The 24,852-nt window shown below is 53.0% G+C and overlaps 1 protein-coding gene and 1 long non-coding RNA gene across 2 annotated transcripts in view; both read left to right on the forward strand.

Moving 5' to 3' along the window:
• Positions 1-24,852, forward strand: part of CELSR1 (cadherin EGF LAG seven-pass G-type receptor 1) — a 155,836-nt gene that overhangs the window by 11,761 nt on the left and 119,223 nt on the right. The gene's annotated exons all lie outside the window — the stretch shown is intronic.
• On the forward strand, positions 13,575-22,319 carry LOC119541707. Its single transcript, XR_005218319.1, has 3 exons — positions 13,575-13,898; positions 20,143-20,217; positions 22,091-22,319. It is a non-coding gene; the product is annotated as an uncharacterized LOC119541707 (long non-coding RNA).

The raw sequence follows: 24,852 nt of genomic DNA on the forward strand, positions 1-24,852 counted from the left end.
GACCAGGCCCCCCTCACCCCAGCACTTTTCTGTACCCTCATCCATGCCTTCACACTGTGGATGGCAAAAGAGTTCAGTGTTTTAATACAAATTTTATGTCTGGCACATGGATAAAATCTCTTTTGTATTTAACTGTAAATGAAAATGCTCAAATATGATTCTATACCTGCCTTAAAGGCCGGGTGAGAGGTGGAGCCTGTTTGATTCAGTGTCTCCTGCTGTCCAGGAGGGTCTGGGTTGCGGGATGGGGCCCTTGGCTGCCTGGGCTCTCCAGGTGCCTTCCTGCCATCCCAGGAAGGGAGCCCTGGCTTGGGGCTGGGGGCTCTGGCTGATTCCGGAGCCTCCCGCCAGATTCGAAGAGGCCGCGGTGCACTGGGGCCGAGATGGCCGCGCCGTCAGGCTGCGTCCGCGGTCCAGGCGTTCTCTTTCTCTCTGGGCGGCCTGTCCTCGCTCAGCCGCCTCGTCCTGATGATTGAGTCTTGGGTTTGCAGCCGTTTGGTGCATTTGCTGGTCCAGGCATATTTTTATTGGAATTTCAGTGCATTTATAACTAATTTAAGATAGAAGCAATTTGGTATTTGGTCTCTCTCTCTTTTTTTTTTTTTTAAGTTGAGATGAAATCACGTAATGCAAAATGAGCTATTTTGAAGTGAACGATTCTGTGATATTTTGTGCACCCACAATGCTGTGCAGCCGTCACCTCTGTCTAGTTCCAGGACGGTTTCATCAGCCAGGAGGAGGCCGCGTCACGTGCCCACCAGCAGTTTCTCCCCGTTCTGCCCACCTGTCTCCTCCGGTCCCTGGCAGCCCCTCGTCTCCGTCCTCTCTCTGGGGATGTGCCCTTCGGGGTACTGCAGGTGACTGATATTCTGCATCTGGCTTCTTCTGCTTGGCGTGATGTGTCCGAGGTTCACCCACCTTGTAGCTGGTCCCAGAACTTCCTTCCTTTCTGGGTCGGGCTCTTTTTGCACTGGCAGCCCCCTCCCCGGCTCGTGGTGGCAGCCTCCCGGGACCCCCGCCCCACCTCAGCCACCAGGACTGCCAGGGGACAGGTGGTCTTTGTCCTGGGGTCGTCACCACAGGCCCTGGAGCAACCCAGGATGCCAGAGTGTTCCCTGGACAGTCAGGAACAGTTGGGGGAAGAGTAGTGGTTTGTGGACGCTGCAGATGCTCCTGGTAAGTCCAGCTTCAAGGACGATGACTAAGAAGGATTTGCTGGGATTTGTGGAGACCTCTAACGTTTTTGAGAGTCAGAAGGGTTGACGCTATTTCTGCCCTGTAAGTTACAGCTCCTGGGCTCTGGGTTTCCTGGGAGAGGAGGTTGCCCAGGTAAGGGATTCTGGCTTCTTCCATGACCCATGCTTCCTGCCCGAGAAAGGGTCCCGGGTGCGGGGCTGGAGCACCCAGCTGTGTGGGATTGGTGGCACCAAGTGGGGAGGTACCTCTATTAGGAATCCCAGGAAGGGGTTTAATTCATGGTGATGAATGAAATTATCCAGGGGTGATAATGGATGCTGGGGTTTGCAGATGTCCAGGGGTCGGAGGCCAGGGGTCAACCGGAGCCGCTGATGGTGAGTGCTGTGTCGTCACTGGTCTGGTGAGGGGCAGAGTCTCCGGCCCCATCGTGGGGGTGCTTCATGACATCCTGCGTGAAATCCCTCCTGTGGAAAGTCTCTGCCCCTGGTCCCCACCCCCCCCAGCGGCCTGAGCCCGAGCCTGCGTGCGGGGGCTTTTATCCAGGGGGCTTGTTGTCCCACCTGCCTGTTTTGTCTGATCAAGTGCGATAAAGGAAGCCACTTGCCAGCACAGGCTTTTCGTGAGCTCCCTCACCGTGGGTCTTTCAGAAAGTTCTGACGCATTTCCAGGCCTTTTAGGCTATGCCCTTTGCTCAAGCCAAACGCTGTGCCATAAAGCCTTGTTAACTGCTGGGTACTGGAGTCTAATGAGATAACCAGGGCATGTTTTTCTGGACCAGTTTCTCAAGGTCATGGACCTGCCTTCACATTGGTGCACCTGACTCTGACTTCTTTGTGTTGACTCGGATGGCAGGGTCCCCCCCCAAGCGGAATCCAGTTTTCCCAGCTCAGCACCTGAAAATGGCATCAGCTCCCGTGACAGCGGGTCGTGCTCTTTGTTCTCCTGTCTCCCCTCCCTCGACCCCAGTGATTCCGCATGAACTCTCATCTCCCTGAATAACCTCCCTGAGGTGATGGTGGTATCCGGCTGAGTGGACGTGCCCTGTTCCGGTGCAGCTCGGGAGGGGCGAGACACAGCGGGAGGTGGGTGGTGAGCAGGAGGGGGCTCACGGTGCACGTAGGCGTCTCTTGGGGTGCCCGTGCGCCTGCCCTTTGTCTTTTGTGTCTCGGTGCCAGGAAGGACAGCCGGGAGAGCCGCCTTTTCAATTCAGCCCCCTTTCCTGGGCATGGAAAATTTCAACCTGTAATTGGAAGTTCCCCCAAGTCTTCAAAGAACAGAGAGTGGAAAATATGAATGTTTATTGTTCCGAGAGAGTTCATATCTGTCCGGCACATGGCCGCCAGAGGTCAAGGGTGTATGGGTGTGTGTGTGTGTCACACGGGGCAGGAAGTCTTATCAGTGAGCTGTTGTGTGTTTGCAAACATGCCTGAGGACGGCAGGACGGGACAGTGGGACGGCTCCGCGTGGTTGTCACCTGCCTATGCCGTTTATTGCTAAATGTGGGGGACCAGGCCAGGGGGACCCCAGAGGCAGGAAGCTGTTGGATTCAGGGTCGGGACAGCTGCCCAAGCCCCTGGCCGGGCCTGGAAAACCCACTGTGCTTGCCGCAGGGATCCTGCTTCCCCTCCCGTTGGCTCCGCCGTGCACCTGCTGGCATTTTTGTGAACTGAAGCACATTTGGAACAGTGCGAAAGCCAGGCTGAGCTCCTTCAAGGCCACACTTGCAGCTAGCAGCTGGGTTCTCTGCAGAAGGGGAAACTGAGGCAGGGGACCATGTAGGGAGATTGTCTCTCTGTGCAGGGTGCAGGGTCCCTCAGGACGAGCACCTGGCTCCGCAGACCCCAGGATAGTCTTAATTCCTCTTCGTGTGATGACGTGCCTCAGCAGCCGTCCCTGCCGCTTGGCTCTCCAGAGCCGACAGACCTGACTTCCAGGTCTCTCTTTCCCTTATGATTCCTGCTTAAAAATAGAATGAAAGGGAGTCCTGGGACTGACCCGTTTGGGACATGGGTTTAAGTGGGTGGGTGATTGGGGTCAGCTGCAGGTGGGCTTGGGAAACGGAGGGAACGCGAGGCCGTCCGAGCTGGCCACATCCTTCTGTCCCTGCTCATCCTGTCACCACGGCCTCAGAGAGCGGTGGGCGGCCCCTGCTTCTTGAAGATGATTATCCTTCAATTTTCCACAAAACCATGGTGGGAGTTGGGGAGAAGGGAATTTGCAGAGGAGCTGAAGGTGCACGTAGAGCGGTACAAGGTGGTGGAAATAAATCCTAATTGCATAATAATCGTTGGAAGGTGCCGTCTTATTATCTTGGTGGGGCAAACATTATTCTAGAGGGCTCTTTGGAACGACCAGCTGGTAGCACAGGTTCGGCCAATTCGGATGGCTGACGTTTCTGATCTCTGAGAGCAGGCTTTTCTGTTTCTGATAAACTTTTTTTAGAGGGGTTTTAAGTTTGTGGGGAAATTGAGCATAAGGCACAGAGAGTTCCCATACAGCCCCCACCCCACCCTGCATGCAGCTTCCCCTATTATTGACATCCTATATTTGTGTGGTGTATTTGTTACATAATGGATGAGCCGATGCTGATCCACTGATAGTAACTGGTGTCCATCAGGGTCCACTCTCTGTTGTGCGGGTCTGTGGGTTTTGCCAAATGCCGGATGGCTTGTACCCCCACCACGGTGTCACCCGGGATAGTTTCAGTGCCCAGCACTGCCCCACGCTGCCCCACGCTGCCCCACCCCGCTCATCCCTTCCTCCGCCGCAGAGGCAGCCACCACTGTTTTCACTGTCTTGATAGTTTCGCCTTTTCCAGAACATCATGTGGTTTGAGTCCTACAGGACGTAGGCTCTCCTGACTGGCTCCTTCCTCTAGCAGTATGCATTACAGGGGCCTCCGTGTCTTTTTGTGTCGTGGTAGCATGTTTCTTTTTATTACTGAATAATTCTCCGTTGCATGCATGTGGCCTGGCTTATCCATTCACCTCCTGAGAGGCGTCTTTGTTGCATCTGATTTTTGGCAATTGTAAATAATCGGACATAGGTTTTCAACTCATTTATTGTGTACTCTTTTTTTTGCATTTTAAACTCAGATGATAGTTTTCAAACTGAACATTAAGTACTATTCTTGGGTTTGTAAAATGATGTCTGAACAGTTACTGTTGGAGCCGAGACTTCCTGTGCCGGTGGGAAGCAGTGTGGCCTTTGGTGGGCGGGGACCATTTGGGGAGACAGGTGCCCGCCGTCCCCCAAGGGCACGAGGTGGTGTGTGCCAGGGTGGGCTCTGGGGGGCTGCAGCCAGGGCTCAAGAACCCCTTGCTGTCTCTGCCTGGGAATGGAACCAGAACTTCTGTCCTAATAGTGGGCATCCAAACCTTTGGGGTTTGGCCTGGACCCTTTCCCTCCCACCCTCGGCTGGCACAAGGGTGACCAGGGGTCCTTGTGCTGCCTGGGATGCGGGACATTCAGTGCTAACCCAGGGAAGTCCTGGTCACACTTGGGAGAGCTGGCCGCCCTGGTGGCTCCCCATTAGATGCACGTTTCTGGAGGGCGCCCCGCCTCTGTCCCCCGCTTTGTTCTAAGGAACTGGGGCTCCTGCTCCCCCTGGGTACCCTCCTCCCCCGCAGCCTTGTCTCTCCAGGCCCAAGTGCAGCCGCTGCCACCTCCCTTCCCCGCCTCCTGCCCGTGCACCTGAGCCCAGCAGGTGTTTCTGGGCCCCGACACCTTAGCTCAGCCGTCACACCTTGCCCTTGGCTGGAATCCAGCCTGTACTGCCCCTCGATCACCATCTCCCCGACCCCCTTGGCAGCCCTGACTGCTGCAGCCTGTGGAGACCTGTCCTGCGGATGACCCCCCTCGCTGACCCAGCCCAGCCTTTGGCCCCGTCCTTGTGGCCGTCGTGTGCTGAGTCCCCTCTTGCACCCAGGGCTCTGTCTGGGTCACCCGGGTCCCTCCCAGCACCCCAGCTGTGGGAATCCAACGTAGTGCGCCATCCCTGCCACTGGACTCATGTCTCTGTTGCTTCCCGATGTTTTATGTCCATCCTACTGCTTGCTCAGCCCCTTCTACTGCTGTCCTCACCACCAGCTCCGTGTCAAGGCCCAGCACGAGGCGTTTCTCCTCCACATCCATCCCCAGCAGCCCGGCCTCTGTCACGTGTCCTCCCGTGCACTTGCTAGCCCTCGCTGGCCGGCCGGCCCTCATGTGTGGCAGTTGTCTCCACTGCCCTGCTCAGTAAACCTTCTGCTTTCTGCATGGGTGGGGACTGGGCAGCTGGGGGAGCACAGCTCCTTTCTGGAGAGCGAAGGATTTAATGCTTAATGCATGAAAACCTAATTCTCCCAGGTATTCCCTGCACTTCCCTGGCTTTAGAGAAACTGATTTTTGTTAACCAGATGAACCCGTCAGGGTCCAGCCAGGAAAAGAAGAGCCATGGTAGGTGTTTCAAGCAGGAGGGGATTTAATACAGGGAATAGAACTGGGGGCACAGAAGGGGCCGGTCTGCTCCCATGCTGCCCCTCACTGCTCTGGGGACCTCCTGGGCTTGGCACTGGCCATCCTCGCCCCGTGGGACCCTGGGAGCCCGTCCCCACCTGCCCAATGCAGAGTGGCCTCCCCCTCCCGCCGGCCTCCACTGGCAGGGCCCTGCAGACGGGAGAGGGGCCTGGCAGGCATGGTTTCCAGACTTCCAGCCCTCGTTCCACAAGAGGAGCGCTGAGCAGGCGGAGTGGGGCCGAGAGCTGTGGAAAGTACCTGCTGTCGGTGGCAATGTAACGTCTAACTTTTCTGCAGTCAATATGGTAAAGTAAAAAGAAAGAACCTAAGATCTTACCAGCCGGGAATGACAATTTTCCAGGTTTTTGTCCATGCATGTTCACATCTTTTTCAGAAATGTCATGTCGTATACATGGTTCGTGACTTGCTCTTTTTGACTTAAGTCTGTTGCAGACGTTGCCACTGATGCTTATGGGTGTTGTGATTCGGGATGGGTTGCGCCATATTTATTTGCCCGTTTGTTGTGGTAAAAGATGCTGGGATCAGCGTCTTGGTAGGATGTGCCTGGGTTTTCTTTCCTTCCTTCTAGGGTAGCTTCCTAGAAGTAGACCAGAGGGTGGGACCATTTAGAAGGCTTTTTGAACCCTGCTTTCTCTATCTGTGCTGATGGATTGAGGTTGGAGGTCTGCTGAGGGGCTGACAGCCCCAGCTGGATAAATACCCTGTTCCAGGGGCTGACGAGCTGAACTGGCTGCCAGGAGTGTCTTACAGAAATAGGTATTTGCGGGGCTTGGCAGGCCCCAGTGACACGCCACCTCCAGGCCTCTGATGGGCGTCCAGAGCTGCCGGTGTTGTGTCGGGGTCTTTGAGCCCCAGACTGAGCAGTGTGTGTGGATGGTGGTCAGAGCTTTTCCCCTTGCCTGGCCCCCACCTCCAGGCCATCGGATGGTTCCGGCACCCACCTGCCATTGCTGCCTCCCTCCCCTCTCCCCATTTGGAGCCCCTGCTGCATCTCAGCCTCCTGGCTGTCACGTCTGCTGCTTTTGACTTGAGGTCTCTGGTCTCACAGATGCTTCCAGACATCGCATCAGGGCCATAGACTGTGCACCTGCCCTGTGGGTTCCGGTGTGAGCTTGGGGACATCTTTGTATCCTTGCACCTTCTGCTTGTGGTGCAGAAGGTCTTGCTCTGCTGGAAGAGGTGCTTCTGTGCTTCCCTATTCCGAGTTCGGAGGCTTCCCGGAGCTGCCGGTCTCTGGGTGAAGGGGGTTCTGCTGGGCTGAGGTCCCTCATTTCATGCATCTGGGGGGAACCCCGAAGGCTGGGGGGCCCAGGGCCCTGGCGCTGGGATGAAGACATGGGTCTCAGGTCCCAGACTGTGCCCCCAACCTCTGCCCCCTGCTCAGGAAAGGCTGGGGGTGGACAGAGACCCTCGGGAAGTGCTGGGCCCCCCTGGATCCGGGCCGAGGCGGGAGGGGCACTTCTGCAGGTGGCACCGATGGACAGCTGGCCACGTCGCACGTCCTGGGACCCACTCTGGCAGGAGGCTGCAGGTGGGGTTGGATGGAGGAAGCAGCCCGAAGGGGCCCTGGGAGGTGGCACGGCCCCACCTGCCACAGGCTCCGAGTCCTGCTCTGTGCCAGGAGAGGCTCATGGCGGCCTTCACAAAGCCAACCCGGCAGTGAGCGTAGACCCTGCAGGGGACGGAGCTGGGAGGCACCTGGAGGGCTCCTGGCTGTCACCACGGTCACCACAGTGGCTCTCGGGCTGGGGAATGGCCTTCGGAGGCAGCGGGAGAGGCTGTTAGAACGTCTTCCTCCTTTCTCACGGAGCCCTGGGGTTGCGCTGCTCTTATTTCTCTGTATGTATGACATTTCCATCCCATTTTCAGTGTCCGTCTTCTAGGGAGAAACAAAACCAGAAAACTGGTGAGCAGAGACAGTGTGAAAATCAGCACTTCGTACTTTCTTGATCTTTCAAATTTTTATTATGGGTGATAGCAGTGGCTTTTCAGAATCAAAATTTGTTTTGGTTTGTTCACAAAGAGAAGCAGGCTCTTTCTAGAAAATTCTGGCAATCCCAAACAGCATAAAGGAGAAAGCAGGAAATCCCCCCAAATCCCAAAGCCCAGCAACAACCTTTTGGTTTGTTTTAAATTAATTTTTCTTTACTGTGGTGGTTCTGACTTGTGCTGGGCTGGGTGTTTGCCGAGAACGTGGCCGCTTTCCCGGTTCTCCCAGGGCCTTGGCGTGGCCCCGGTGGGAGCTCAGTGTCAGCAACGTGACCCCTTGGCTGGACATGCGGCTGTCGGGCTGGGGAGGCCCTGGCCGCTGTGGGGTTGCCATGGCGATGGGCACTCAGGCGCTGGGGGTGCTGGGGCCCCTTGTACCAGAGAGCCAAGATGCTCTCTCTCTGCAGATGCTGGGCCGGCCCCTCGGGATAGTGGGGCTCCTAGGGCTGTTTGTGTGTCCTGCTTGCTTTAATTACCTTCCAGGGGAAGGCCCAGGAAGGGGGTGAGTGCCCATCTCCCCGGGGTGAGCCCAGCACGGAATGTTTTGTTGCCTCAAGTGCTTAAGCTAATCCACTGCTCGGATCCCTCGTTTAAAAAAAAAGTTCATCGATGTCACACCCAGAAGACCTTCACTTTGATGGCTTCACCTCCATTGTCTAGAGTGGACCTTCAGGGTGCTGCGTGGGCTAGCCTCGTCTGCTGGACGCATAGGGTTTGGAGCTGGCCCAACTCCTGGTTGTGGAGCCAGTGTTCTGTGTCCCCTGTCGTCTCCTGGCCCAGGCACATTGGAAAGGGACACGCTCCCTCCCCTGTCACTGCCTCCTTCTCAGTGGCTGGGACCCCTCCCCCTGGCTGGTGCTTGCAGCTGGGAGAGGCCCGTGTGTGCAGGAGGCACGAAGCTCCTGGGGGGGCAGATGAGGACGTCTCTGTCACTTGTGCCCTGGGAGTGGGTGTTGGGCCAAATGGGGTGGGAGAGGGGCTTCGAGCCCTCTGTCCCTCACTCTATAGGTCATTGCGCGGTGCAGCCGGCTGTGTGCCAAGGCTCAGTGGCCCTGCTTTGCTGGTCTCTGTCCCTATTGCCCCTGGTCAGCCCCTCCTGCCAGGGTATCCCCTCCTCGTTCTTTCCCAGACCCATCTCTCTGGGTGCAGCCCCCCTTAGGATCCACAAAGACCCTCCCTCGTCTTCCTCCCACACGTGGGCTCCATCTGCCCCTAGAGCCGGGTTTCTCAGCCTTGGCCCTGTAAGGCTGTGGGGTCAGGTCGTTCTTGGGTGTGAGGCTGCCCGGGGCCCTGGGGGATGTTTTGCAGCATCCCTGACCTCTGTCCCCTGGAATTAATATCCCCTCCCTGGTTGTGACAACCAAAAATGTCCCCAGACTTGGCCAGATGTCCTCCAGCTGGCTCTGCTCCTCCTGTCGACTTTGTGCCTTTGACCCCTCCCTGTGCCCGGGGCAGGTGACCCTTGGGGCATCGCCAAGGTGCCCGTTGGGCTGGGAGGTGGGCTCGGGACTCGTTAGGTGATGAACGCAGAGTAATGAGTGCAGCTGCAGAGAGGCGCAGACTATTGGGTCTGGGTTGAGGGGGCCTGGCTTGGCCAGACCCCAGGCCCACCCCCGCTCGTGACTTGGGGCGCCTGTCACCCTGTGAGGCCCCTCCTGAGAGCCGCCTTGCAGGCCTCGTGGGACCCCTCACTGCCGTCCCCGCCCTCTCCCCGCTCTGCACCCCTCTCCCGTCCCCTGGTGCCCCTGACCCTGCTGCCCTCCTTCTCCCGAGGGACTTGGCCTGAGGGCCCAGCGGTCAGGCCGGAGGCAGCCGTGTCTCCATCCTCCTCAGCCCTCACCCAGAGCAGGCTCTGGGGGCTGCCGGGAGGGCAGGAGGTACAGGGCAGGACCCCGGAGGCCGCTGCTCTAGTGGCGACGCCTCTGAAATCAGTCAACGAAGGGCCGAGTGCTGGGCGTCCCTGTCAGGCAGAGGCAGGGGCAGCGAGAAGCATGGCCGCAGGAACGGGCCCGGCTCTGTCCAGTCCTCGGGGGCAGGAGGTGGCCTCTGAGGCCTCGTGACTGACGTTCCACTGGGAGCACTGGCCCCGGGGAGGGAGGGAGGCGGAGGAGGCCCAAGGCCCAGAGCTGGTCTCAGGGTCTCCGGCCTGCGGCGGCAGGGACCCTCACCATTCCAGAGCCTTCTCACGCTGGCTGGGTGTTCCAGCGAGGCCTGGGGAATGTGGCACCTGCAACCCGTTTAACGGATTCCTGCTTGGAAAGCTGGGACTTATGAGTGTCAGCGGCAGTGGGGCTCCCTGGACCCTTGGAAGGTAAACACAAGCCACAGCCGGTGTCATTGGGCCGGCCACGGGGAGGCCCCCTGAGGGGTGGTGGGCATGTGTGTGGGGCAGCATCTGGACTCCGAGGCCAAGGGGTGGGGGCGCGGGAGGGGCTGCTTGAAGGAGGCAGGAGACCCTTGGAATTTGGCGAGTAAGCGAGGGCTGGAGGGGAGGGGGTGGGAGCTGGAGGAGGGAGGGTGGGGGCGTCAGGACCGAGGGGACCTGGGCCTGGGAGAAATGCCACACGACAAAGGCCCTTTACAGGAGGGCAGGAGGGGCCGGCGGGGGAGGGTATGTGCAGCAAGTGACAGGGTGACGGAGAGGACAGAGCAGCGCAGCGGGGTCCCTCACATTCTCCTGGCAGGGGATGAAGACCCTCCCCATGCCCCCCGCTCCCCCTCCTCCCTTCTTACCCTCTCCCCTTCTCTGGTGTTCTCTCCCCCTCGGTGAGTGTCCTCACACGTGGCCCCACCTATGTGCTCCCCGGGAGACTGGGGACCCCCTGTGGGGTCCCAGCACAGGCCAGCTCCTCACAGGTCCCCGTGGGCACCAGGACAGCTGTGGTGATGAGGGTGGCTGCTCGGTGTGGGGTGCACCCGGTCTGTGGGGGCCCAGGCAGCGTGTGGCTTGCATGACGTGCAGGAGGACCCAGCGGGCATGTCCCGGGCCCATGTCACCAGGGGGTCACTCACAGGCCAGTGGGCCTGGCCCTGGCGGGACACTGATGACAACACTCTCTGTGCTCAGCGCTGTGTGGGGCGTGGCCAGGAGGGAGGGAGCCTGTCGTTGTCGGGGCACAGGGTGACAAAGCTGCAGCTCGGTCCCTTGTTATTTTTAATTATCATCTCCTTTTCTTCTGTGCGGATATAACATGACGCATGCAGCAGTCTGCTCCTGTTGTGTATTTGTTTTTGAATTCTTTTTTCGAATAGTGTTCTAGTGAACAGTATGTTGTGTATGTGTACATTTGTGACTTCTGAGGTTATTCTGAGTAATAAACTCCCAGAAGTGAAATTATTGGTAAACACATGTTACCGTCTGATAACTTTGGTCAGATTACCTTCTGAAAGGTTGTAGTACTTTCTCCTGGTACCAGCAATGTATGAAAGTCCCTTTTTCTCCATACGTGTATCATCATTGGACAGATCAGTCTTTCCTATCTTTTCCAATCCTATTGGTCAAAATAAATATCTTTCTTTTTGGATTTGCATATCTCTCTTTAGGGAAATTGAACAGTGTTTTACCTGTTTATCAGTCATTCTTATTTCTTCTGCAAATTGCCAATCCACATTTTCAGCTAGAGTATTTAACTTTTATTGATCTATATATGCTCTTTATATATTATGGATTTTTAACTTATTGCAAATATTTTTTGTAATTTCCAATTTTTCTTTTAACTCTGTGGTATCTTTTGCTGAGTAAGTTTTACATATCTGTTGCTGTGAAAATTTGGTCTTTTTGTCCATGACTTCTGTGTGGCCTCAGACAACTTCTTCACTCCTGTGAGCCCTAGCCAGCCTTACAGGTTGACTTGAGGAGTAAATGAAAGGCTGAGATGGCCGTAGCACCTTGCGCAGCCTCTGGCCACAAGGCCAGGCTAGTTTTTGCTGGGAACTGACTGCAGACGGTTGAGGTTGTAAGAAAGGAAAGGTTCTGTTCTTTCTGGAAGCTTCCAGTAGCCTCTCATGGTCCCAGGTGGGAGAAGCCTGTAGGTTCCTTCCCCTTCCTCCTTGCACCGTGAGCTGAAGGAAGGAAGAGGAGTCTCGGAGCAGCTCCCCACCCAGGTGGTTTCGCTAGGGAGCAGATGGTGGTTGCCCCCAGCCGGTGGGCTTCGAGAGGGTCACTCAGAGCAGGCACCGAACCTTCTAGCACAGGCCGGAGTTAGCAGCAAAAAGGCCCCGGTGGTGAGCTGAGCACCTGCAGCTGTGTTCCTGGGTCCGGGGCTCTGTCCCCAAGTGGTGGGCTCGTGGCCTGCCGGGTTCTGAGGTCTGCTGGCCGGGCCTCTGCCCTCACAGGTCACTGTTTCCCCAGGAAAGAGCCTCTCTGCCCCCGACTGTGGAGGACCAAAGCTTCTGGAGAGGGTGGGGGCAGAGATGGGGGGTCTCCGGGAGGTCCTGTGGAGTGGGCCCTTCCAACCAGAGTCTTCCAGATGTTAACTAAGCGCCCTGGGGGTGGGCATTCCGGAAGGGACCCCCCTCGAGAAGGGACCCCCCTCCCCAGCTCCCGGCGTGAGCATTTCCCTGCCTGTATGCCTCTCACAGAGGGGACTCTTGACGAAAACATCTTGTTCCTGATTTTGGCCCCGGTGGTTCAGAATTAAAGTTAAAGGAAAAAAGCTAGAGGAAGGCAGGTGGGCAAAGGCTACAATTGTGAGGTTTGGATGCCGCTTTCCTGGTGGCCTTGACTTGTCTCTTAACGGCCTGAGCCTTGGTTTCCTCTTCCGACAAAGGGGGACGGTAGACCCCCTTTCACAAGTGGTGGCAAAGCCCTGACTCACCATTGGGGTTGTGAAAGGGTTGCTGTTGTCACGCGCGTCACTAGAGTTTGACTGCAAAGTTCCTGATGAAATACCCTGTTCCTGTTGGATGGTTTTCTGAGTAGTTGGCAGAAAATGTGCCGTGCTTCCCCACTCCTTCGGGACAGCGCGTTGTTGCTGCACAGGTCTCTACCCGCACTCCCCTGGACAGTAAGATTGTTTTAATTTCTTTATTTTCTCCTTGTCCGGGAAGCTCATGACTGTTCCAGTGGGGATGAACTAAAATGTTTGGAAATCCTTTTCAGTGAGTTACTCTCCCAGCTAATGGACAGATGTGCTCAGTTATTTCTTATCCGAGATGGTCAGATTTCAAAAGACGATGTCTTAGTCAAAAAAACAACATTTTGGTTCTGCCTTTGGGGGGGGGGGGGTGTCTGTAAACGATGTTAAGTGCCTGGTGTGCGAGCAGCTGATTTCCACTCCGACTCGCCCTCTGTACCCCTCGTGTGTGCACGAGGGCAGCGCAGCCGGGCGTGACAGTGCCAGCGCATTCACGGGTGCGGCAGGCATGGCAACGAAACGCTGCGTCCCAGGCCGATCCCCCATCGTGTTCCGAAACCAGGGCCTGGGGGACACTTTGGTGAGTTTCGTCTCTAGGGACTGACTTCAAAGGCTGACAGGTCACCCAGAAGATGGATGGACGACTGTTAGCGGCCTCCTCTCGCCAGAGGCCCGCGGAGTGGCCGCTGTAAATTTCCTGGGTCGGAGAGCACGGGTGCGGGCCGCCGGCCCCTGTTCTTTTGTGACCAGTTATAGGTGTCCTTTACACCCCGCTGGGGGCTCCCGGAGCCGCGCGGTCCTTTTGTCAGTGGCCTTTGTGCTCGGTCCCCATTCAGCCCACCCGGCCGTCTGAACCAGTGCCGAGCCCCTGTCATTGTCCCCGTGGTCACCCATCCACCACTGCCTGCCTGTGCCCTGCCGTCCGTTTCCATGGTTACCGCCGCTGCTGTAAATGTGATCTCCGGGCACCGAGAGGAGGGGCACCAGCAGCTCCAGATGAGGGGTTCTCCCCACCAGGCAGCACAGACCCAAGGGTGATGCTGGCAACTGCACGTGGGGACGTTGCTGGACTTAACTCTTCTTTTGCTCATGCCCTGTGGGGCCTGCAGGCCTGTCCTGTCTGAGCAGCCCGGGGCTGTGGGCAAGGAGCCCAGGGCAGGCTCTGGGTGCAGAGAGACTGGAGTCAGGGCTGGAAATAATCCAGGGTGCAGGGGCTGGAGAGGTCACGGCTGAGCCCTGAGGGTGCCTCGGTGCCTGTCCTTGGAGCCGGGGAGAGGAGGAATGCCCATTGGATCACTCCTGGCGGCCTGGCATGTTCCGGGGAAGAGGAGGAGGCAGGTGGGGTACGGCTTGCAGCTGGGGGAGGGTTTCATGTCCTAGGGGCCGGGAGGACCCAGAGGGACGCTGACGGGGCAGATCCTGCAGGCATTGACACCTCGGGCTTTGGGGTTCCAAGGTGTGTCCGGACGGTGACAAGTCAAGGGCGGAGGGAGCCGGGAGCAGGCGGGCAGCTGACCCGGTACTTTTAAAAATCACTGCAGGGTATTGTTTAGTAGTGGGATCAGCAGAAGTGTAGACTCTTCCCTTTTCTTGCTGTGGGGTACGGATTATTGCGTTCACAGGCCCAGGTTTCTTGGGAATAGATACGTAGACATGCATTGGCTGCATCCGAGGGTACGTGGTGTTTTTGTTCTGATTGAATTTCCAAGTTGCCGTCTAACCAGGCTCCGTTAACTGGCATCCCTGTGCCCCAGCACATGAGCTTGTTAATCTGTGTCCCCCCAAGCTTGATGTTATCGTGATCTGAAAAGTTTGCCGATCTGATAGGTCAGAAACAGACTGTTCTCTGATTCTTTTGAGGTGGTGCTTCTGTTCAGCTGTGGGGCCTCCTGCGCATCTTCTGGGGTCTGCCTCATCCTTTTCCCTTCTGGTTTCTGGTTTTGGGTCTAGCTTCCAACCCCAGGATTATAGATGTCTCCCATGCTTTGTTTTGTTTTTCCTCCCTTAGATTGAAACCTGTATTTTCTCCCTCTCTATGAATGTCCAATTGCTCTAGAAACTATTTGTAGAAAAAAGCTATTCTTCCTCCATTGAGTTGTTTTTGCACCTTTGTCAGAAATCAGTTGGGCATAATTGGGTGGGTTTAGTTGTGGATTCTCTGTTGCGTGGCGTTGAGCTGTGTGTCTGTCTCTCCTAAACACGACTCAAGTCTCAATTACTGTAGCTCGATAATGGATCTTGGGTTTGCATGGATTGAAACCTCCCGCTTTCTTCTTTTTTTCCAAAAATTGTTTTAAGTTTTGCTTTTCTAGTTTATTTGCCTTTCCCTATGAATTTTAGAATACTATTGTCTATGTTTGCAAAAAATCTTGGTGGGATATTTATTTTATTTATTTTACATTTTTAAAAATTTTACAAACTCAGTGCCCCCTGTCCCCCCCCCCCCCCCCATAACCGATAAGCTACTTTCTATTTCTGCAAATTGGCAATGTCTGGTCATCTCTTGTAAGTAATATCATACAACTTATATGTTTATGTGCCTTACTTATTTCACTGAGCATAATGTTTTCGGGGTTCTTCATGTTGCAGCATGTCTCGTAACGTCATTCTTTCTTATGGCCAGGTAATACTCCATTGTGTGTTCCATTGTGTGTGGCACCACATGTTTATTTATTCATTTGTTGGTGGATGCTTGGGTTGTTTCCAGCTTTTGACTATTGTGAATAATGCTGCTATAAATGTTGGTGTGCAAGTGTCTGTTTGTGACCCTATTTTCACTCTCTTTGGGTGTATACCTTGGAGTGATATGGCCAGAGCAAATGGTAATTCTAAATTTAACTTCTCAAGGAGCTGCTACATTGCTTCCTACAGTGGCTGCACCATTTTCCATTCCTGCTAGCAGTGCACTAGAGCTCCTGTCTCTCCACATTTCTCTAGCAGTTGTTATTTTCTGTTTTTTTAATAATAGCCAACCTTCTGGGTGTGAAGTGTTATCTCCCTGTGGTTTTAATTTCTTTGATGGCTAATGATGTTGAGCATCTTTTCATGTGTTTATTGGCCATTTATCTATCTTCTTTGGAGAAATGTCTATTTAAGTCCTTTGCCCATTTTTAAGTTGGGTGGTTTGTCTTTTTGTTGTTGAACTGTAGAAGTTCTTTAAATAATCTGGATATTAATAACTCTTATCTGATACATGGTTTGAAACTATTTTCTTCCATTCTGTAGGTTGCCTTTTCACTTTCTTGATAAATTCCTTCAATACACTGAAGTTTTACATTTTGATGAAATCAGATTTATCTATTTCTTTTGTTACTTGTGCTGTTGGTATCATATTTAAGGATCCTTTGCTGAATCACAGGTGAAGATTTCCCCTATATTATGGTCTAGGAGTTTTATAGTTTTAGCTCTTATATTTAGGTCCTTGGTCCATTTTGAGTTGGTTTTTGTATAGAGTCTGAGGCAGGGCTCTAACTTCCTTCTGCATGTGGACATCCAGTTTTCCCAACACCGTATGTCAGAGACGACTCTTTCCCCACTGCATGTATTTGGCTCCCTTGTCAAAAAAAAACTGCCCATAAATGTGTGGGTTTCTTGCCAGACTTTCAGTTCTGTTCCACTGATTGTTTTGTCTGTCTTTGTGCCGGTGCTGTACTGTTTTGATTTCTGTCCCTTTGTAATACAATTTGAAATCAGAAAGTGTGAGTCCTCTAACCCTGATCTTCTTTTTCAAGATTATTTCGGCCCTTTGGAGCCACTTTGCAGTTCCATATAACTTTATCCCATGTTTTGCTTTGTTATTTTTATCGTATTTTCTCACAATGTATAGTTCTCTAACGTATAGAGTTAATTTGTGGTGAGGCTTAGCACCCCCAGTTGTCCTTTGTTAGAAATGCCCTCCTTGAAATGGCACCTGTATCAGGACTACATTCCCACAGCCACGAGAAAGGGAAAGCTGCTCCTCTCTCCCAAGCGTCTGTTTGTTCTTAACCCACCCACCCCTCCATCCATTACTGTCATATTCTAGCATCATCTGAAAACCAGTGGGGTGTATTTCCTCTCATTGTTCCTTTTCATAATTTTCTTGGATGATTCTCATGGATTTTCTCCTCTTTGTGAACTTGATAAATGCCTACTAAAGGTCTGCTGAATTTTTTTTTAAATCCTGTAGGAATTTTGTGGGGAATTACATTATGTTTATAGATTACTTTGGGCAGAAGTGATAGCTTTACAATACTGTCTTTCTGTTTAGAACCATGGTATGTTTCTCTATCTCTTAATGTCATCTTTGATGTCCTTTAGTAAAATTAATCGTGTTCTGCAGGTACAGATTATATTTTAGGCTCATATTTAGGGATTTTATGAGTTTTGTTGCTGTTGTGAAAATAATTTTTTTTTCATTACATTTTCTATTGGCTCTTGCTAGGTGCTGAAAACAATGAATTTTTAACTAGTGAATTTGTGTCTAGTCACCTTATCAAGTTCTGAGTAATTTTTCAATTACTTTTTCCAGGAGAGCTGTCATATTGATAGCAAATTATGTCAGTATTTGTTCTTCCTTTCAGTTATTTTTGCTCTCCTTTTTTTTTTCTTGTCTTATTTTGTAGTCAAGTGTTTCCCCCCTCTTCTCTCAGATCCTGTGCAGCCTCTGTGCATTTATTTACAGGCAGGATTAGGATTCCTTGGCATGAAGTCCAAGAACTAACTCTTGTCCAGAAACTCATGATGACCCTTGTTGTTTTTAATGAGTTTGCTCACTTCTGGCAGTTTGCAAAAACTTGATTTATTTATTCTCTCAGTATTCGTCTAGTTTCTGTTATATACCAGGCTCTGTATCGGATGCTGAGTAGTGGAAGTCCTCACCTATGCAGGAAAACAATGGAGGAAAATGGTATAGACATTAGAAAGGGAGAAATAGCACTGCCATTATTCACAAGTGGTATGAATAAATACAAAGAACATCCCAAAGAATATGCAAATAAATTGTTAGAGTAATAAATGAGTTCAGCAGTATTGCCAGATACTTAATGTACGGAATCAAATGTTTCTGTGTACCAGCGACAAACGTAACATGAAATTAAATATATTATTTACAACAGCATGGGAATATCAAATAACCAGAAATAAATCCATTAAAAGATGGATGGAAAACTACAAAATGTTATTAAGAGAAAATAAAGAAAGAGGGACTATGTCCATGGGTTAGAAAACAATATTGTAAATATGTAATTTCTACCCAAATTGTATAAATTCAGTACTGTCCTAATCAAAACCCACAGTATTTGAGGGGTGGGGTGGGGAATTGGCACTCTGATTCTAAAATTTTTACAGAAATAAAATTGGCCAAGATTAGCCAACGTGATCTTGAAGAAGAGCACGGTGGGAGGAGTGGCTCTGCTGGAGGTCAAGGCTTATTATAAAGCCGCTGTAATGAAGAGAGAAAGGCTGTTGTACAGGGATAATCAAATAGGCCAGCAGAAGCAATTAGAGAGCCCAGAAAGGAGATCCAGCACAGTTTAACAGTGTGACCAGTCAAGAAATAAGGAACAAATAAAGAAGTCCCAGAGCTGAATTGTGCTCCATGAGGACTGATTCTGTGCCTGAACATGCCTCATTCTGAATAGTTTCTTTTGGCCTATCTTCCACTTTACTAACTTTCTTATTAGCTTGATCTAATAATTCTTAAACCCATCTACTGAGTTCTTAATTTTGGTTATTGTGTTTCTATCTGGTTACTGTTTTGATCTGCCATGTCCTTTTCTCTGGTTATCTGATCCCTAATGAAATCTTCAGTTTTGACTTTTTATCTATTTCATCATGGTGAGCATAGCAATTCTGAAATCGGGGTTTTATAACTCCTTTACAGGTCTGTTTCTCGTTGTCTCAGAGCATCTGTTGATTTTCTTTCAGATTATCTTGTCTCCTTGTGTGTCTGGTTATTTTTTATTGTGTGCTGGACATTGTATTTCAGAATTGTGTGTAGAAATAACACATGGCCCAGGATGCTATTGTCTTCTTTCAGAGAGAATTATGTTGGATTCTTACTGGTTCCAGGGACACTCACATTCGGGGTCACCATCCCCTATTAGGTTGACCTCTGTTACAATAGTAGCTAACAAATGTCAGACAGCACATGAGGGGTAGTCAGGGATGCTTTGTTGCTCCGCCCTTGGCATGTGCCCCCTCTCATGGGTGAGCCAGCGATACACAAGTTCTAAGTGCACTATTGCCCCCAACCCCTTCTTACAGAAACCTGCTGTAGCTTAGCTGGTGGAAGTAACCATCGTGGATCACATAGTTCCCATGGGGAATGTGGTCTGAGTTGCAGAATTACACAAGCTGTTTATGGGCTTCCTGCAGGCTTGTTCTTGGGAGGTGATTGCAGTATTTTTCTCAGTTACACCTACTGCTGTCCTATTAGCCACTGAAATGGTGGTGAGGCCTAGGCACTTTTCCAAATGAGTAGGCTCTACTCTGCTCCTGTCACAGTTAGGAGAGATTTATAACAGAATAGACCCAGATAACACAGACAGAATCTCCACGAAGAGATCTGTGACGTCTCGATTTTTAATACAGCTAAGGATAAGACATGTTGAGGTCTAAAGAATTAATGTGATAGTGATTGTGTCAGGATGTGCCAGAGAGATGGGTTGTGGCTGCAGATGTACATGTTTCCCTCCCCTGTACGGTCTCCACTGGAGCCAGTGCATCGGGGAGGCCGTCCGCTTCCTCCTCCCCTGGAGTTACCATGGCAACGAGCATGGCATGCCACCGCCGGCCTCACTGTCTGCCCAGCACGATCTTCGTGATGTGGCTGCTGGGCTGCCCCATTGTTTCCAACTAATTATCCCCTTCTCCCCCAAGAGGTCAAGCTGGAGGTCAGCGTATCTAACACAGGCACTGTATGTGTCCTTGTATATGGGCGTATATCTCGTCTTTTAGAGCAGAATTCCCAAGTTGTCATCTTGCAAAAGTGAAAAACAAATCCCTATAAGCACGGAGAAGCTGGGGAGGGGTCTTCTTTCTAAGCCCCCCACCCTGCTGCCTTTGCACGTGCTCTTTCTGCAAAGGCAGCAGGGAGCAGGACTCCAGGATGCTGCTTGGAGATGGAGGAGCCGCCCCAGGACTTAACTCAGGAAGAAGGCCGTGAGGTGTAGGATTCCTGCAGCAGGTGTGTGGCTCAGCTTGGGAGAGGAAGGGGCCTCGGCCCCACGCTGGTGGGCGTGTTGGAGCTGCAGGGAGCCGCACCCAGACCCGCAGCCCTGCGCCCAGGGACAGGGGCTGTCAGTGGTGCTTCTCCCAGGCTCCTTGGCACCTGGGGCTGGAAGTCAGATGATAACGTCCCCCTTCAGTTTATTGCTTTGTCTCTGAACAAGTCCTGGGCCTCAGTAAAGCTTCTAAATAGAGGGACCTCCAGAAACCCACACTCCCTGGGCGAGAGAGGATGCCCGCAGAAGAGAGGCCAGGCCCTGCCAGGCTGGCTGAAAGGATATGGGCTAGTCTACTCTCATAGCATCCCCCCAGAAAAAAAATAATATTTTCCTGTTCATTTTGTCTACCTTTTAATTTTCCATCCTATGACCAGGAGCCTATTTCTAATCTGGAAGAAAATACATCAGGATAGGCCTCAACACAAGCTACTGGTTCTGCAAACCAAGGGGTAAGTTTCGTGGAGAACAGAAGTAGCCAGGTAATTCTGCCCATGGTTGTCCTTAGGCCAGGGAGACTTTGTGCTGGGACTTAGGACAGACTATGTCTCTGCATGAAAAATTACACGTGCTCCATGGTGCCAGTTCATGCAAATAAAGACGTAACTGAGAGCATGGGTGGCCGACACGTTTTAAAGGAGAATTTTATAACGAGGAGTGGAAGTTCTGTTTTGAAACCAGGGACCCGGAAGGAGCACCTGACGAGCCTTTAACACAGAGGTCTGTCTGCCTGGCAGCGTTGGACATGCCGGCTGGCCTCGCCCCTGGAGCGGCGACTAGAAAAGGGAAGCCGAGCCCCTGGATCTGCCTGGGGCCTGGGGCGGATGTGCGGCTTTGGCCAACCTGGTTGCAGCGTCCTTACTGCTCCTTTCCTTCTCCTCCACCTCCAAGCTATCCGGTTGCCCATCAGGCTGATTGCTCTGTGTGTGTCTTAACTTGACTTTGCCAGCACTACGCTGGGCACGTACAAGGTGCTGGTGAAGGAGGCATCCAGCAAAACCTGGAGAATATTCTTGCTGCAAATATTAACAAGAATAAGAATGTCTTCTTTTTTCCATTTTGCTACTTTACAAGAAAGGCTTTTAAAAAAGACTTTTGGCTGGGTTTCGTAGGAATAGTGGTCCTCAATCCGGGGATAATTCTGTCCTCCAGGGGACAGCTGGAAATATCTGGAGACATTTTTGGTTGTTGCAATTGGGGGTGAGTGCTACTGGCAGCTAGTGCTAGACCCCTACAATGCGTGGGACAGCCCCCCACAACAAAGGATTGTCCAATCCAAAATGTCCTTAGTGCTGAGGCGAGAAACTCGGCTTTAGAAAATTTACCCAGTGTGGATTTGAGGTGGTGGGGTCATGTCTGCCAACCCCGGGGGGTGTTGGGGAGCCCCCCATGCAAGGGGCAGGGGGTGTGGTGGGTGGCATACACAGGGCTGGAGCCCCTGGAGGGATGTGGTTTGCATTTGGGCCTATCGGTAACCAGACAGCTGACCTTGGGCACGTCACTTGGCCTCTGCACCCTCCGAGGCCTGTGTGTGAAACCAGGAAAATGGAGCCTGCCCCAGCGGAGCGTCGGAGGCTGGGGTTGAAGCGCCCGGGGCAGTGCCAGGCCAGGCCGGGCGCCCCGTGAGGTGTGGGCCTGTTAACTTGAACGGCGGTGTCTCAGTCGGCCGGGGCTGCTGTAACAAATACCACCGGCTGGTCAGCTTCAGGAGCCGGCATTTGTGGTTGTGCAGCTGTGGAGGCTGGGGTCCAGCACCCATGTGTCGGCAAGGCCGTGCACTCCCCAAAATCAGCGGCCTCCTGGTGGTGGCTTGCTGGCCAGCCTGCTTCAGGCTCTGCTTCCCTCTCGTCGCCATCTGTCTCCGTCTGTCGCCTGCTGACTGTGTCCAAAGTTCCTCTATTCCTAAGGCCTCTGGTCATACTGGACCTGGGCCCACCCGATACTCAGTTTGGCCTCATCTGAACTAGCTGCGTCTTCACAGATCCCTTTTACAAATGGGACCGCTTCCCCACACCGGGTGCAGGACTTGAATGTGTCTTTGTGGGGGGCAGGATTCAGTGAATCTGAGGCCTCCTCTGGTGAGGGGCGGGGGCCAGGGGAGCTGGTGTGTGGCTTTGTCTCTTGTTTGTAGGGGCTCTACCCTCTCCCCCATCTGCAGGGGTGGCAGGCTGGCTGGGGCGGCCACGGCAAGGCCACACGAGGGTGAACTCTGCGTTTCTCTGTGTTTCACTCCTACGTTATGACTAAAAAGTGCCTTTGGAGGAAAAAGTCATGGCCCTAGAGTACAAAGGTCACATCTTTCTTTTTTGTCCCTTACTGTAACAGAAACAGGCTCAGGACCGGACACATTTGGAGAGAGGCCATGGGGCCTGGTAGGGAGTTGCCGGAGCCCAGGTCCTCCTCCCAGCTCTGCTGAAACCTCTCCAGGTGACCCTGGAAAAATTCCTCTCGGCTCCTGTCTCGTCAGATGGAAATTAGCCTGTGGGACCCTAAGAGTCTGAGGGTGTCTTCTGGCTTGAGGAGCCCGGGGCCCCCAGATTCCACTGCAGGTGGAAATGCCTCCTGGATGTGTGTAGCTCTTTTTTTTTTCCTCCCTAAAACTTTTTATTGTAGTAACCTATATATAATGCTAAATTACCCATTTTAACCACTTTTCAAGTGTACAATTCAGTGCATTAATTACATTCATGATGTACCACCCTCACTACCACCCATCACCAAAACTTCTCCATCACACCATCCCAAACTCTGTCCCCATTTCCCAATCACTCCCCGTCTCCCACCCCTCATGCCTCGTGTAACCTGCTTGGTCTCCATGAACTTGCTTCTTTTAGGTGTTTCATTTAAGTGAAATCTTAAAATAATTTTCCTTTTGCGCCTATCTTATTTCTTTCAGCCTGATGTCTTCAGGGTTCATCTGTGTTGTCAGAACTTCATTCCTTTTTATGGCTGAAGAGAATTTCAGTGTATGAGTTTATTAAAAAAAATAAATGTTTTGTTTCTCCGTTCATCTGTGGTGGGCACTCGGATTGCTTCCACCTTTCGGCTGTTGTGAATAACGCGGTGTTGAACACTGGTGTGCAGGTGTCTGTGTGAGTCCTGCCTTCAGTTATTTTGAGACATATACTAGATGTGGAATTTCTGGGTCGTGTGTTAACTCCGTGTTTAACTTTCTGAGGAAACACCAGAGTTTCCCACGGCGGCTGCACCGTTTTACATTCCCACCAACAGTGCCCCAGAGTTCCGAGTTTCTCTGCATCCCCGCCAGCACTTGTTATTTTCTGATTTTTTAATGCTAGCCCTGCTGGAGGGCGTGAGGCGGTGGCGTAGCTCTTTGCACTTCTCAAAGTCGTTTGTCACAAAGTGCCCCATGGGAGTCTCAGCAGCCGAGTGAGGTGGGCCTGGCAAGTGTGTTGCCGTGGGGTGAGGGGGCGGAGGGGCCCGGGCCTGCCTCACACACAGCCTGTCCCGGCAGTGCCCGGCCTGGTCTGCATGTCGGAGCTGGGAAGCCTGCATCCTTGGAACCTGGAGGCCGCAGGGCGTGGGAAAAGCACACATTTTCCTGGAAGGAGGGAAAGCCACTCTCGGGAGCAGTGAAGAGAGCCCAGCTTCCTGCCCGCACTGGTTTTTGTGGGCCCAGGGGTGCCTCAGAGCTGAGGGGCGAGCTGGGGCCGCCGAGGACCCTCGGATCCTCAGCAGCAGCTGCCCCTCTGGTGCCCCAGAGCTCGGGCTGCCTTCTCCCGGGCGCCAGTCACCGCTTCAGCGTGGTGGTGACGAATTACCTCTCACTGTTCACTCGGAGTGGGGTGGGGGGAAAGCTGACCCTCCGTCGGAAAGCACGTTGGCCCCTGCACCACCGAGCCAGGAAGATGCAGCCCCCGGCGGAGTCACCAGTTGGCATTTTGGGTAGTGACGACTGGAAGAATTTGGGGCAGTGGCAGTGTGTTGGTTAACAGTTCCAAGCCAAGGCCAAGCAGACGGGTTACAAACCAAAAACAGTTATTCGCTTAGGAAGGATTAAAAGGCTGGCAGTTATTTTTTTCAGTCAGTCTGTACGGCTGGCAGGAAATCAGTCTGACCCTGGCTGTGGGTGTGGGCATTTGGAGGTGCCGGATCTGAGCTGATTTACCCTTCCTGCTACCGTGACCCCACATTCCACATGCCGGAGAGACGCCACAGCACAAAGCACTGGTTTGCTGCTTTCCGGCAGAACGTGCTGTTTCTGGGATGTACACACATGCATACTGGCACATGTCATACACACACCACACATGCACGGGCACCATGCACACATGGCAGACATGCACGCACGTATGCACACGTGCCCCCTCCCCGCAGCCCGGCTTCCTGCTGCCCCGTGCGCCTGGTGGATCACGTCCTCCTGTGTCACACACGTTGGCACGTGGGGTGGGCCTTGCGGTCAGAGGCCGGGGAGCAGGACTCCGCAGCCACGCCCCCAGCCCCGCTGGTGCTCAGCCTCCTTGACTGTCCGCTGTGTCCCCGCGGCCACCCCTCGCCTTCCCTGCCCGTGCGGCTGCTGAGTGGGAGGGTGAGGGCTTGCCTAATAAGCAGCCTCCAAGTGCCGTCGGGGGGCAGCGCCCACTGTCACACGGCTCAGGGAGGAGACAGGTGGGAAATGCCAGGCACCCACCAGGGCTGGCCTTGTTTCCCACACCCCCATCCTGTTCTTCTCTCCCACAGGACTGCCCCCTCCTAGAGGGTGCCACTCAGGGCAGCTCCCCCCACGCCTCCACCGGCACCCAGCACCCCCCCCCCACCATGGCATCCCCACTTGTCTTTGTCTGTCACCCCCACCAGGCTAAGGATGCCTTGAGGGCAGGACTGTGTGTTTTTTCTCCTTGGCGTTCCACCAACAGGCCTGGCACACGGAGAGCTTCAAATATTTGTTGAATTAATGAGTGACGACAATTTTAATTAGAGTTGCTTTGAGTTTAGGTTGCAGATTAGAATCTTTAGAAAGACTTATTATACCAAATAATTTTTAATTATAATCGAATCGTAAATGTAGAGCGCCGCAGTAATTACCGAGAGAACGTGGATATCCTTTCCAGGACCCTTGGGGTACT

Source organism: Choloepus didactylus, chromosome 8, assembly GCF_015220235.1.
Source record: "Choloepus didactylus isolate mChoDid1 chromosome 8, mChoDid1.pri, whole genome shotgun sequence".
In the NCBI taxonomy this organism is placed as follows: Eukaryota; Metazoa; Chordata; class Mammalia; order Pilosa; family Megalonychidae; genus Choloepus; species Choloepus didactylus.